The sequence below is a fragment of the Mixophyes fleayi genome, chromosome 1 (genome assembly GCF_038048845.1).
Source record: "Mixophyes fleayi isolate aMixFle1 chromosome 1, aMixFle1.hap1, whole genome shotgun sequence".
Taxonomy (NCBI): Eukaryota; Metazoa; Chordata; class Amphibia; order Anura; family Limnodynastidae; genus Mixophyes; species Mixophyes fleayi.
Window position 1 is genome coordinate 161,007,247 of NC_134402.1, and position 13,107 is coordinate 161,020,353.

Below are 13,107 nucleotides of genomic sequence, written 5' to 3' on the forward strand. Positions count from 1 at the left end.
TTAAAGTGGTGCAGCATCTAAATAAAATGCTACGAGGCAAATATTACTTGTAGATTAAATTCTAAGTATATTAAGGTTAGACATTTCACCTCATTTCCTATCTAACCCAACTTCATCCCAATTTGTTAGCAAAATAGTAATTAAATTAGACAGCAAACAAATTAATCCCCCAAGCAGTATAGTTGAAAATGAATCTTGAAGGGCATTAAGACTTACAGTTTGGTGGGATCTAAATGTTCAACCAAGGGAGAATCAAAGGTTTTTGCATCCTGAGACCTTCCAACCAAGCCTTTCGGCTCACACTTTACAGAACATTGGCCACGATTAAATTGGCATTGGTTACAGAACTGCCCATTTTCCAGATGAGTAGAAGACAAAAAGAGAGCCTGGATAACTCAGTCGGTAGAGCATCAGACTTTTAATCTGAGGGTCCAGGGTTCAAGTCCCTGTTCAGGCATGTATGCCTTTTAAACGATGGCAATCTATATTCTCTGTGCCATGCAAAACGTATGCTGTGAAGGATTTCCGCGATAAAAGTGAAAAAGGTCATTATCATCATTTCTCAAATTGTTGATGAGGAAACAAGTGATTCTGAAGTAAATAGCCATATTATTTGAACAAAAATACAAGAAACTCAACGCATAACGCAAGATAATTTATTGATTTAGCTGATGAACTTCTCTTCACATTTTAGAAATTCACAGTATGACTGGATTATAATGCCATTACACAAGCATGACATTAGTGTACATCTGTAAATTAGGTGTACAGATGAAATTGAGTCTTGAAGGGTATGAATACTTATAGTGTACTAAGATCTCTATGATCAACCAAGGTGAAATAAACTTTTTTTTTTATCGCAAGTGGATTTATTGACTTAGTTGGTCAACTTCTCTTACCATTACACAATTTCACAGTATGATTACATTACACTGTCATGTACTGATAAAAGCTGGACATTAGAGAACATCTGTAAGTGCAAGTCAGGTCAGTCCAATCCAAATACATAACTTCCTAGAAACTTGAGATGCTATGTGGGACTTAAAGTGGTGCAGCATCTAAATAAAATGCTACGAGGCAAATATTACTTGTAGATTAAATTCTAAGTATATTAAGGTTAGACATTTCACCTCATTTCCTATCTAACCCAACTTCATCCCAATTTGTTAGCAACATAGTAATTAAATTAGACAGCAAACAAATTAATCCCCCAAGCAGTATAGTTGAAAATGAATCTTGAAGGGCATTAAGACTTACAGTTTCGTGGGATCTAAATGTTCAACCAAGGGACAATCAAAGGTTTTTGCATCCTGAGACCTTCCAACCAAGCCTTTCGGCTCACACTTTACAGAACATTGGCCACGATTAAATTGGCATTGGTTACAGAACTGCCCATTTTCCAGATGAGTACAAGACAATAAGAGAGCCTGGATAGCTCAGTCGGTAGAGCATCAGACTTTTAATCTGAGGGTCCAGGGTTCAAGTCCCTGTTCAGGCGTGTATGCCTTTTAAACAATGGCAATCTATATTCTCTGTGCCATGCAAAACGTATGCTGTGAAGGATTTCCGCGATAAAAGTGAAAAAGGTCATTATCATCATTTCTCAAATTGTTGATGAGGAAACAAGTGATTCTGAAGTAAATAGCCATATTATTTGAACAAAAATACAAGAAACTCAACGCATAACGCAAGATAATTTATTGATTTAGCTGATGAACTTCTCTTCACATTTTAGAAATTCACAGTATGACTGGATTATAATGCCATTACACAAGCATGACATTAGTGTACATCTGTAAATTAAGTGTACAGATGAAATTGAGTCTTGGAGGGTATGAATACTTATAGTGTACTAAGATCTCTATGATCAACCAAGGTGAAATAAACTTTGTTTTTATCGCAAGTGGATTTATTGACTTAGTTGGTCAACTTCTCTTACCATTACACAATTTCACAGTACGATTACATTACACTGTCATGTACTGATAAAAGCTGGACATTAGTGAACATCTGTAAGTGCAAGTCAGGTCAGTCCAATCCAAATACATAATTTCCTAGAAACTTGAGATGCTATGTGGGACTTAAAGTGGTGCAGCATCTAAATAAAATGCTACGAGGCAAATATTACTTGTAGATTAAATTCTAAGTATATTAAGGTTAGACATTTCACCTCATTTCCTATCTAACCCAACTTCATCCCAATTTGTTAGCAAAATAGTAATTAAATTAGACAGCAAACAAATTAATCCCCCAAGCAGTATAGTTGAAAATGAATCTTGAAGGGCATTAAGACTTACAGTTTGGTGGGATCTAAATGTTCAACCAAGGGAGAATCAAAGGTTTTTGCATCCTGAGACCTTCCAACCAAGCCTTTCGGCTCACACTTTACAGAACATTGGCCACGATTAAATTGGCATTGGTTACAGAACTGCCCATTTTCCAGATGAGTAGAAGACAAAAAGAGAGCCTGGATAACTCAGTCGGTAGAGCATCAGACTTTTAATCTGAGGGTCCAGGGTTCAAGTCCCTGTTCAGGCGTGTATGCCTTTTAAACGATGGCAATCTATATTCTCTGTGCCATGCAAAACGTATGCTGTGAAGGATTTCCGCGATAAAAGTGAAAAAGGTCATTATCATCATTTCTGAAATTGTTGATAAGGAAACAAGTGATTCTGCAGTAAATAGCTATATTATTTGGACAAAAATACCAGAAACTCCACGCATAACGCAAGATAATTTGTTGATTTAGCTGATGAACTAATCTTCACATTTTACAAATTCACAGTATGACTGGATTATAATGCCATTACACAAGCATGACATTAGTGTACATCTGTAAATTAGGTGTACAGATGAAATTGAGTCTTGAAGGGTATGAATACTTATAGTGTACTAAGATCTCTATGATCAACCAAGGTGAAATAAACTTTTTTTTTATCGCAAGTGGATTTATTGACTTAGTTGGTCAACTTCTCTTACCATTACACAATTTCACAGTATGATTACATTACACTGTCATGTACTGATAAAAGCTGGACATTAGTGAACATCTGTAAGTGCAAGTCAGGTCAGTCCAATCCAAATACATAATTTCCTAGAAACTTGAGATGCTATGTGGGACTTAAAGTGGTGCAGCATCTAAATAAAATGCTACGAGGCAAATATTACTTGTAGATTAAATTCTAAGTATATTAAGGTTAGACATTTCACCTCATTTCCTATCTAACCCAACTTCATCCCAATTTGTTAGCAACATAGTAATTAAATTAGACAGCAAACAAATTAATCCCCCAAGCAGTATAGTTGAAAATGAATCTTGAAGGGCATTAAGACTTACAGTTTCGTGGGATCTAAATGTTCAACCAAGGGACAATCAAAGGTTTTTGCATCCTGAGACCTTCCAACCAAGCCTTTCGGCTCACACTTTACAGAACATTGGCCACGATTAAATTGGCATTGGTTACAGAACTGCCCATTTTCCAGATGAGTACAAGACAATAAGAGAGCCTGGATAGCTCAGTCGGTAGAGCATCAGACTTTTAATCTGAGGGTCCAGGGTTCAAGTCCCTGTTCAGGCGTGTATGCCTTTTAAACAATGGCAATCTATATTCTCTGTGCCATGCAAAACGTATGCTGTGAAGGATTTCCGCGATAAAAGTGAAAAAGGTCATTATCATCATTTCTCAAATTGTTGATGAGGAAACAAGTGATTCTGAAGTAAATAGCCATATTATTTGAACAAAAATACAAGAAACTCAACGCATAACGCAAGATAATTTATTGATTTAGCTGATGAACTTCTCTTCACATTTTAGAAATTCACAGTATGACTGGATTATAATGCCATTACACAAGCATGACATTAGTGTACATCTGTAAATTAAGTGTACAGATGAAATTGAGTCTTGAAGGGTATGAATACTTATAGTGTACTAAGATCTCTATGATCAACCAAGGTGAAATAAACTTTTTTTTTAATCGCAAGTGGATTTATTGATTTAGTTGGTCAACTTCTCTTACCATTACACAATTTCACAGTATGATTACATTACACTGTCATGTACTGATAAAAGCTGGACATTAGTGAACATCTGTAAGTGCAAGTCAGGTCAGTCCAATCCAAATACATAATTTCCTAGAAACTTGAGATGCTATGCGAGATTTAAAGTGGTGCAGCATCTAAATAAAATGCTACGAGGCAAATATTACTTGTAGATTAAATTCTAAGTATATTAAGGTTAGACATTTCACCTCATTTCCTATCTAACCCAACTTCATCCCAATTTGTTAGCAACATAGTAATTAAATTAGACAGCAAAAAAATTAATCCCCCAAGCAGTATAGTTGAAAATGAATCTTGAAGGGCATTATGACTTGCAGTTTGGTGGGATCTAAATGTTCAACCAAGGGACAATCAAAGCTTTTTGCATCCTGAGACCTTCCAAACAAGCCTTTCGGCTCACACTTTACAGAACATTGGCCACGATTAAATTGGCATTGGTTACAGAACTGCCCATTTTCCAGATGAGTACAAGATGAAAGGAGAGAGCCTGGATAGCTCAGTCGGTAGAGCATCAGACTTTTAATCTGAGGGTCCAGGGTTCAAGTCCCTGTTCAGGCGTGTATGCCTTTTAAACAATGGCAATCTATGTTCTCTGTGCCATGCAAAACGTATGCTGTGAAGGATTTCCGCGATAAAAGTGAAAAAGGTCATTATCATCATTTCTCAAATTGTTGATGAGGAAACAAGTGATTCTGAAGTAAATAGCCATATTATTTGAACAAAAATACAAGAAACTCCACGCATAACGCAAGATAATTTATTGATTTAGCTGATGAACTTCTCTTCACATTTTAGAAATTCACAGTATGACTGGATTATAATGCCATTACACAAGCATGACATTAGTGTACATCTGTAAATTAAGTGTACAGATGAAATTGAGTCTTGAAGGGTATGAATACTTATAGTGTACTAAGATCTCTATGATCAACCAAGGTGAAATAAACTTTTTTTTTAATCGCAAGTGGATTTATTGATTTAGTTGGTCAACTTCTCTTACCATTACACAATTTCACAGTATGATTACATTACACTGTCATGTACTGATAAAAGCTGGACATTAGTGAACATCTGTAAGTGCAAGTCAGGTCAGTCCAATCCAAATACATAATTTCCTAGAAACTTGAGATGCTATGCGAGATTTAAAGTGGTGCAGCATCTAAATAAAATGCTACGAGGCAAATATTACTTGTAGATTAAATTCTAAGTATATTAAGGTTAGACATTTCACCTCATTTCCTATCTAACCCAACTTCATCCCAATTTGTTAGCAACATAGTAATTAAATTAGACAGCAAAAAAATTAATCCCCCAAGCAGTATAGTTGAAAATGAATCTTGAAGGGCATTATGACTTGCAGTTTGGTGGGATCTAAATGTTCAACCAAGGGACAATCAAAGCTTTTTGCATCCTGAGACCTTCCAAACAAGCCTTTCGGCTCACACTTTACAGAACATTGGCCACGATTAAATTGGCATTGGTTACAGAACTGCCCATTTTCCAGATGAGTACAAGATGAAAGGAGAGAGCCTGGATAGCTCAGTCGGTAGAGCATCAGACTTTTAATCTGAGGGTCCAGGGTTCAAGTCCCTGTTCAGGCGTGTATGCCTTTTAAACAATGGCAATCTATGTTCTCTGTGCCATGCAAAACGTATGCTGTGAAGGATTTCCGCGATAAAAGTGAAAAAGGTCATTATCATCATTTCTCAAATTGTTGATGAGGAAACAAGTGATTCTGCAGTAAATAGCCATATTATTTGAACAAAAATACAAGAAACTCCACGCATAACGCAAGATAATTTATTGATTTAGCTGATGAACTTCTCTTCACATTTTACAAATTCACAGTAAGACTGGATTATAATGCCATTACACAAGCATGACATTAGTGTACATCTGTAAATTAAGTGTAAAGATGAAATTGAGTCTTGAAGGGTATAAATACTTATAGTGTACTAAGATCTCTATGATCAACCAAGGTGAAATAAACTTTTTTTTTTATCGCAAGTGGATTTATTGACTTAGTTGGTCAACTTCTCTTACTATTTCACAAATTCACAGTATGATTACATTACACTGTCATGTACTGATAAAAGCTGGACATTAGTGAACATCTGTAAGTGCAAGTCAGGTCAGTCCAATCCAAATACATAATTTCCTAGAAACTTGAGATGCAATGCGAGATTTAAAGTGGTGCAGCATCTAAATAAAATGCTACGAGGCAAATATTACTTGTAGATTAAATTCTAAGTATATTAAGGTTAGACATTTCACCTCATTTCCTATCTAACCCAACTTCATCCCAATTTGTTAGCAACATAGTAATTAAATTAGACAGCAAAAAAATTAATCCCCCAAGCAGTATAGTTGAAAATGAATCTTGAAGGGCATTATGACTTGCAGTTTGGTGGGATCTAAATGTTCAACCAAGGGACAATCCAAGCTTTTTGCATCCTGAGACCTTCCAAACAAGCCTTTCGGCTCACACTTTACAGAACATTGGCCACGATTAAATTGGCATTGGTTACAGAACTGCCCATTTTCCAGATGAGTACAAGATGAAAGAAGAGAGCCTGGATAGCTCAGTCGGTAGAGCATCAGACTTTTAATCTGAGGGTCCAGGGTTCAAGTCCCTGTTCAGGTGTGTATGCCTTTTAAACGATGGCAATCTATGTTCTCTGTGCCATGCAAAACGTATGCTGTGAAGGATTTCCGCGATAAAAGTGAAAAAGGTCATTATCATCATTTCTCAAATTGTTGATGAGGAAACAAGTGATTCTGCAGTAAATAGCCATATTATTTGAACAAAAATACAAGAAACTCCACGCATAACGCAAGATAATTTATTGATTTAGCTGATGAACTTCTCTTCACATTTTACAAATTCACAGTATGACTGGATTATAATGCCATTACACAAGCATGACATTAGTGTACATCTGTAAATTAAGTGTACAGATGAAATTGAGTCTTGGAGGGTATGAATACTTATAGTGTACTAAGATCTCTATGATCAACCAAGGTGAAATAAACTTTTTTTTTTATCGCAAGTGGATTTATTGACTTAGTTGGTCAACTTCTCTTACCATTACACAATTTCACAGTATGATTACATTACACTGTCATGTACTGATAAAAGCTGGACATTAGTGAACAGCTGTAAGTGCAAGTCAGGTCAGTCCAATCCAAATACATAATTTCCTAGAAACTTGAGATGCTATGCGAGATTTAAAGTGGTGCAGCATCTAAATAAAATGCTACGAGGCAAATATTACTTGTAGATTAAATTCTAAGTATATTAAGGTTAGACATTTCACCTCATTTCCTATCTAACCCAACTTCATCCCAATTTGTTAGCAACATAATAATTAAATTAGACAGCAAACAAATTAATCCCCCAAGCAGTATAGTTGAAAATGAATCTTGAAGGGCATTATGACTTGCAGTTTGGTGGGATCTAAATGTTCAACCAAGGGACAATCAAAGCCTTTGGCATCCTGAGACCTTCCAAACAAGCCTTTCGGCTCACACTTTACAGAACATTGGCCACGATTAAATTGGCATTGGTTACAGAACTGCCCATTTTCCAGATGAGTACAAGATGAAAGGAGAGAGCCTGGATAGCTCAGTCGGTAGAGCATCAGACTTTTAATCTGAGGGTCCAGGGTTCAAGTCCCTGTTCAGGCATGTATGCCTTTTAAACGATGGCAATCTATGTTCTCTGTGCCATGCAAAACGTATGCTGTGAAGGATTTCCGCGATAAAAGTGAAAAAGGTCATTATCATCATTTCTCAAATTGTTGATGAGGAAACAAGTGATTCTGCAGTAAATAGCCATATTATTTGAACAAAAATACAAGAAACTCCACGCATAACGCAAGATAATTTATTGATTTAGCTGATGAACTTCTCTTCACATTTTACAAATTCACAGTAAGACTGGATTATAATGCCATTACACAAGCATGACATTAGTGTACATCTGTAAATTAAGTGTAAAGATGAAATTGAGTCTTGAAGGGTATAAATACTTATAGTGTACTAAGATCTCTATGATCAACCAAGGTGAAATAAACTTTTTTTTTTATCGCATGTGGATTTATTGATTTAGTTGGTCAACTTCTCTTACTATTTCACAAATTCACAGTATGATTACATTACACTGTCATGTACTGATAAAAGCTGGACATTAGTGAACATCTGTAAGTGCAAGCCAGGTCAGTCCAATCCAAATACATAATTTCCAAGAAACTTGAGATGCTATGTGGGACTTAAAGTGGTGCAGCATCTAAATAAAATGCTACGAGGCAAATATTACTTGTAGATTAAATTCTAAGTATATTAAGGTTAGACATTTCACCTCATTTCCTATCTAACCCAACTTCATCCCAATTTGTTAGCAACATAATAATTAAATTAGACAGCAAACAAATTAATCCCCCAAGCAGTATAGTTGAAAATGAATCTTGAAGGGCATTAAGACTTACAGTTTGGTGGGATCTAAATGTTCAACCAAGGGACAATCAAAGGTTTTTGCATCCTGAGACCTTCCAACCAAGCCTTTCGGCTCACACTTTACAGAACATTGGCCACGATTAAATTGGCATTGGTTACAGAACTGCCCATTTTCCAGATGAGTACAAGATGAAAGGAGAGAGCCTGAATAGCTCAGTCGGTAGAGCATCAGACTTTTAATCTGAGGGTCCAGGGTTCAAGTCCCTGTTCAGGTGTGTATGCCTCTTAAACGATGGCAATCTATGTTCTCTGTGCCATGCAAAACGTATGCTGTGAAGGATTTCCGCGATAAAAGTGAAAAAGGTCATTATCATCATTTCTCAAATTGTTGATGAGGAAACAAGTGATTCTGCAGTAAATAGCCATATTATTTGAACAAAAATACAAGAAACTCCACGCATAACGCAAGATAATTTATTGATTTAGCTGATGAACTTCTCTTCACATTTTACAAATTCACAGTATGACTGGATTATAATGCCATTACACAAGCATGACATTAGTGTACATCTGTAAATTAAGTGTACAGATGAAATTGAGTCTTGGAGGGTATGAATACTTATAGTGTACTAAGATCTCTATGATCAACCAAGGTGAAATAAACTTTTTTTTTTATCGCAAGTGGATTTATTGACTTAGTTGGTCAACTTCTCTTACCATTACACAATTTCACAGTATGATTACATTACACTGTCATGTACTGATAAAAGATGGACATTAGTGAACATCTGTAAGTGCAAGTCAGGTCAGTCCAATCCAAATACATAATTTCCTAGAAACTTGAGATGCTATGCGAGATTTAAAGTGGTGCAGCATCTAAATAAAATGCTACGAGGCAAATATTACTTGTAGATTAAATTCTAAGTATATTAAGGTTAGACATTTCACCTCATTTCCTATCTAACCCAACTTCATCCCAATTTGTTAGCAACATAGTAATTAAATTAGACAGCAAAAAAAATAATCCCCCAAGCAGTATAGTTGAAAATGAATCTTGAAGGGCATTATGACTTGCAGTTTGGTGGGATCTAAATGTTCAACCAAGGGACAATCAAAGCTTTTTGCATCCTGAGACCTTCCAAACAAGCCTTTCGGCTCACACTTTACAGAACATTGGCCACGATTAAATTGGCATTGGTTACAGAACTGCCCATTTTCCAGATGAGTACAAGATGAAAGGAGAGAGCCTGGATAGCTCAGTCGGTAGAGCATCAGACTTTTAATCTGAGGGTCCAGGGTTCAAGTCCCTGTTCAGGTGTGTATGCCTTTTAAACGATGGCAATCTATGTTCTCTGTGCCATGCAAAACGTATGCTGTGAAGGATTTCCGCGATAAAAGTGAAAAAGGTCATTATCATCATTTCTCAAATTGTTGATGAGGAAACAAGTGATTCTGCAGTAAATAGCCATATTATTTGAACAAAAATACAAGAAACTCCACGCATAACGCAAGATAATTTATTGATTTAGCTGATGAACTTCTCTTCACATTTTACAAATTCACAGTAAGACTGGATTATAATGCCATTACACAAGCATGACATTAGTGTACATCTGTAAATTAAGTGTAAAGATGAAATTGAGTCTTGAAGGGTATAAATACTTATAGTGTACTAAGATCTCTATGATCAACCAAGGTGAAATAAACTTTTTTTTTTATCGCAAGTGGATTTATTGACTTAGTTGGTCAACTTCTCTTACTATTTCACAAATTCACAGTATGATTACATTACACTGTCATGTACTGATAAAAGCTGGACATTAGTGAACATCTGTAAGTGCAAGTCAGGTCAGTCCAATCCAAATACATAATTTCCTAGAAACTTGAGATGCAATGCGAGATTTAAAGTGGTGCAGCATCTAAATAAAATGCTACGAGGCAAATATTACTTGTAGATTAAATTCTAAGTATATTAAGGTTAGACATTTCACCTCATTTCCTATCTAACCCAACTTCATCCCAATTTGTTAGCAACATAGTAATTAAATTAGACAGCAAAAAAATTAATCCCCCAAGCAGTATAGTTGAAAATGAATCTTGAAGGGCATTATGACTTGCAGTTTGGTGGGATCTAAATGTTCAACCAAGGGACAATCCAAGCTTTTTGCATCCTGAGACCTTCCAAACAAGCCTTTCGGCTCACACTTTACAGAACATTGGCCACGATTAAATTGGCATTGGTTACAGAACTGCCCATTTTCCAGATGAGTACAAGATGAAAGAAGAGAGCCTGGATAGCTCAGTCGGTAGAGCATCAGACTTTTAATCTGAGGGTCCAGGGTTCAAGTCCCTGTTCAGGTGTGTATGCCTTTTAAACGATGGCAATCTATGTTCTCTGTGCCATGCAAAACGTATGCTGTGAAGGATTTCCGCGATAAAAGTGAAAAAGGTCATTATCATCATTTCTCAAATTGTTGATGAGGAAACAAGTGATTCTGCAGTAAATAGCCATATTATTTGAACAAAAATACAAGAAACTCCACGCATAACGCAAGATAATTTATTGATTTAGCTGATGAACTTCTCTTCACATTTTACAAATTCACAGTATGACTGGATTATAATGCCATTACACAAGCATGACATTAGTGTACATCTGTAAATTAAGTGTACAGATGAAATTGAGTCTTGGAGGGTATGAATACTTATAGTGTACTAAGATCTCTATGATCAACCAAGGTGAAATAAACTTTTTTTTTTATCGCAAGTGGATTTATTGACTTAGTTGGTCAACTTCTCTTACCATTACACAATTTCACAGTATGATTACATTACACTGTCATGTACTGATAAAAGCTGGACATTAGTGAACAGCTGTAAGTGCAAGTCAGGTCAGTCCAATCCAAATACATAATTTCCTAGAAACTTGAGATGCTATGCGAGATTTAAAGTGGTGCAGCATCTAAATAAAATGCTACGAGGCAAATATTACTTGTAGATTAAATTCTAAGTATATTAAGGTTAGACATTTCACCTCATTTCCTATCTAACCCAACTTCATCCCAATTTGTTAGCAACATAATAATTAAATTAGACAGCAAACAAATTAATCCCCCAAGCAGTATAGTTGAAAATGAATCTTGAAGGGCATTATGACTTGCAGTTTGGTGGGATCTAAATGTTCAACCAAGGGACAATCAAAGCCTTTGGCATCCTGAGACCTTCCAAACAAGCCTTTCGGCTCACACTTTACAGAACATTGGCCACGATTAAATTGGCATTGGTTACAGAACTGCCCATTTTCCAGATGAGTACAAGATGAAAGGAGAGAGCCTGGATAGCTCAGTCGGTAGAGCATCAGACTTTTAATCTGAGGGTCCAGGGTTCAAGTTCCTGTTCAGGCGTGTATGCCTTTTAAACGATGGCAATCTATGTTCTCTGTGCCATGCAAAACGTATGCTGTGAAGGATTTCCGCGATAAAAGTGAAAAAGGTCATTATCATCATTTCTCAAATTGTTGATGAGGAAACAAGTGATTCTGCAGTAAATAGCCATATTATTTGAACAAAAATACAAGAAACTCCACGCATAACGCAAGATAATTTATTGATTTAGCTGATGAACTTCTCTTCACATTTTACAAATTCACAGTAAGACTGGATTATAATGCCATTACACAAGCATGACATTAGTGTACATCTGTAAATTAAGTGTAAAGATGAAATTGAGTCTTGAAGGGTATAAATACTTATAGTGTACTAAGATCTCTATGATCAACCAAGGTGAAATAAACTTTTTTTTTTATCGCATGTGGATTTATTGATTTAGTTGGTCAACTTCTCTTACTATTTCACAAATTCACAGTATGATTACATTACACTGTCATGTACTGATAAAAGCTGGACATTAGTGAACATCTGTAAGTGCAAGCCAGGTCAGTCCAATCCAAATACATAATTTCCAAGAAACTTGAGATGCTATGTGGGACTTAAAGTGGTGCAGCATCTAAATAAAATGCTACGAGGCAAATATTACTTGTAGATTAAATTCTAAGTATATTAAGGTTAGACATTTCACCTCATTTCCTATCTAACCCAACTTCATCCCAATTTGTTAGCAACATAATAATTAAATTAGACAGCAAACAAATTAATCCCCCAAGCAGTATAGTTGAAAATGAATCTTGAAGGGCATTAAGACTTACAGTTTGGTGGGATCTAAATGTTCAACCAAGGGACAATCAAAGGTTTTTGCATCCTGAGACCTTCCAACCAAGCCTTTCGGCTCACACTTTACAGAACATTGGCCACGATTAAATTGGCATTGGTTACAGAACTGCCCATTTTCCAGATGAGTACAAGATGAAAGGAGAGAGCCTGAATAGCTCAGTCGGTAGAGCATCAGACTTTTAATCTGAGGGTCCAGGGTTCAAGTCCCTGTTCAGGTGTGTATGCCTCTTAAACAATGGCAATCTATGTTCTCTGTGCCATGCAAAACGTATGCTGTGAAGGATTTCCGCGATAAAAGTGAAAAAGGTCATTATCATCATTTCTCAAATTGTTGATGAGGAAACAAGTGATTCTGCAGTA

At 36.1% G+C, this 13,107-nt stretch overlaps 5 non-coding genes across 5 annotated transcripts; all 5 read left to right on the forward strand.

Annotated features, from left to right (window-relative positions):
* The first annotated feature begins 1,425 nt into the window (after nucleotides 1-1,425).
* Nucleotides 1,426-1,498, forward strand: TRNAK-UUU (transfer RNA lysine (anticodon UUU)). Its single transcript has one exon. It is a non-coding gene; the product is annotated as a tRNA-Lys (tRNA).
* Nucleotides 1,499-3,505: 2,007 nt separating this feature from the next.
* Nucleotides 3,506-3,578, forward strand: TRNAK-UUU (transfer RNA lysine (anticodon UUU)). Its single transcript has one exon. It is a non-coding gene; the product is annotated as a tRNA-Lys (tRNA).
* Nucleotides 3,579-4,548: 970 nt separating this feature from the next.
* On the forward strand, nucleotides 4,549-4,621 carry TRNAK-UUU (transfer RNA lysine (anticodon UUU)). The gene has a single exon. It is a non-coding gene; the product is annotated as a tRNA-Lys (tRNA).
* Nucleotides 4,622-5,591: 970 nt separating this feature from the next.
* Nucleotides 5,592-5,664, forward strand: TRNAK-UUU (transfer RNA lysine (anticodon UUU)). The gene has a single exon. It is a non-coding gene; the product is annotated as a tRNA-Lys (tRNA).
* Nucleotides 5,665-7,677: 2,013 nt separating this feature from the next.
* TRNAK-UUU (transfer RNA lysine (anticodon UUU)) lies at nucleotides 7,678-7,750 on the forward strand. Its single transcript has one exon. It is a non-coding gene; the product is annotated as a tRNA-Lys (tRNA).
* Nucleotides 7,751-13,107: the final 5,357 nt, after the last annotated feature.